This window comes from Orycteropus afer, unplaced genomic scaffold (genome assembly GCF_000298275.1).
Source record: "Orycteropus afer afer isolate SDZICR_OR568_19922 unplaced genomic scaffold, OryAfe1.0 scaffold00105, whole genome shotgun sequence".
Taxonomy (NCBI): Eukaryota; Metazoa; Chordata; class Mammalia; order Tubulidentata; family Orycteropodidae; genus Orycteropus; species Orycteropus afer.
This window is the reverse complement of record NW_006921692.1, coordinates 9,085,894-9,087,694: the sequence shown is the minus strand read 5'-3', so window position 1 is coordinate 9,087,694 and position 1,801 is coordinate 9,085,894.

Below are 1,801 nucleotides of genomic sequence, written 5' to 3'. Positions count from 1 at the left end.
TTGAACCACCAGCCTTCTGGTTAGCAGTCAAGTGCCTTAGGCACTATGCTACCAGAGCTCCCTGAATGGAGAGTAGCTAAAGCAAATGGAAGAAATGATGAAATAAAAGAGCTGAACAAATTTTAAAGGACAGCTCAAGAAGACAAAGTAAAGTATTGTAATGAAATGTGCAAAGATCTAGAGTTAGAAAACCAAAAGGTAGTTCATCTTTAAGAAACATTTCAAGATCTGTCCTGAAGTACAACAGTGTCAATGGTGAGATAATATTAATACACCTACAAGGAAAACCAATTAATATGGCTATTATTCAAATTTACACACCAACCGCTAATGGAAAAGATGAGAAAATTGAAGATTTTTAACAACATTTGCTATCTGAAATTGATCAAACATGCAATCTACATGTATTGATAATTACTAGTGATTGCAATGTGGAAGTTGGAAACAAGAAGAATCAGTAGTTGGAAAACATGGCTTTGATGATAAAAATGAACCAAGAGACTGCATGATAGAATTTTGCAAGACCAACAATTTATTCATTGGAAATACCTTTCTTGAATAGTATGACTATAGACAAGGACCTCGCCAGATAGTGTTTTCATTCTGTTGTACATAGAGTCACTATGAGTCAGAACCAACTTTATAGCAATTAGCAAGAAAAAGTCATTAAATTTTCTCAAAAGGCAGATATTATGTTTTTCACATAGGAGGAAAATGAAGCACAAAGAGGTTAAATAATTTTTAAAAAATCACACAACTAGCAAATGACAGAGTCTTATTTCAGTCTAGGCAGTCTGCTCAAAGTCTGTGCTCTTAAGTAGTATGTTTCACAAGAATTTTATTTCTTTACTTTTTGGAATCTCTGGCTGTTAAGATAGTAATGCTTTGAATGAGTTTCCCTGCGATTAGTCATTTTTAACTACAAAGAGTAAAGAGTTTCAGAGCCATCTTGAGGTGGTGGGAGAGATCGGACGTCAACAGAGATTCAAGTGAGGATTAAGGGAACATGTACAGGAAAGGAAAACAGGGGAAGATGAAGTATGTGTCTTCTTCCTGACAGAAACTGGAAAACTGTAATTTTCTGTCTCCACCCACTCACAGAAACCTTCCATATGCCCAATCCAGTGAGATGGGATTCATCATTGAGAAGATTTTATCATTAATCAAACAAAAAGCAGTAAAAGAAAACAGGAAGCTGTCTAAAAAGACCACAACAAAATACAATAGATAATCCAAAGCAAATGATCAAAGTTAACTAAGTCAATGCATCAGGGCATCAAAATTTTCAAGTTCCCAAAGCCAGTGGGGATAATTCACATCATATTAATATTAATATTAAAAATGCATTGGCTTTTTGTCGCTATCTGGGACCTTGTACTCTTCTTTATTTCTTTGTTGGGGAAAAAAAGAAATCTTTTTCTTTTTTGTAATTGAATATTCCTTGGCAAACTATATTCATATAGTACAGGTAGTCCCTAGATTACAAATGAATTCTGTTCCTAAATCTGTCTTTAAATTGAATTTTTACAAAAGTCAGAACAAATAGGAATGGTTCATCTAACACTAATTAGTCAATCACTTGTCTCTATATAGTGTACTGTTCTATGCATAAAAAATATTAGAGAAAATATTCCAGATACACTGAAACATCTTTAACATAATAATACAGTAATAATAATAATAATAATAATGTTTTGATGTATGTCACAAAGTAGCACCCATTTGTTATTATAAACCATTATTGTTGTTGTTGTTAAGTGCTGTCGAGTCGTTTCCGACTCATAGCAACCCCATGCACAGC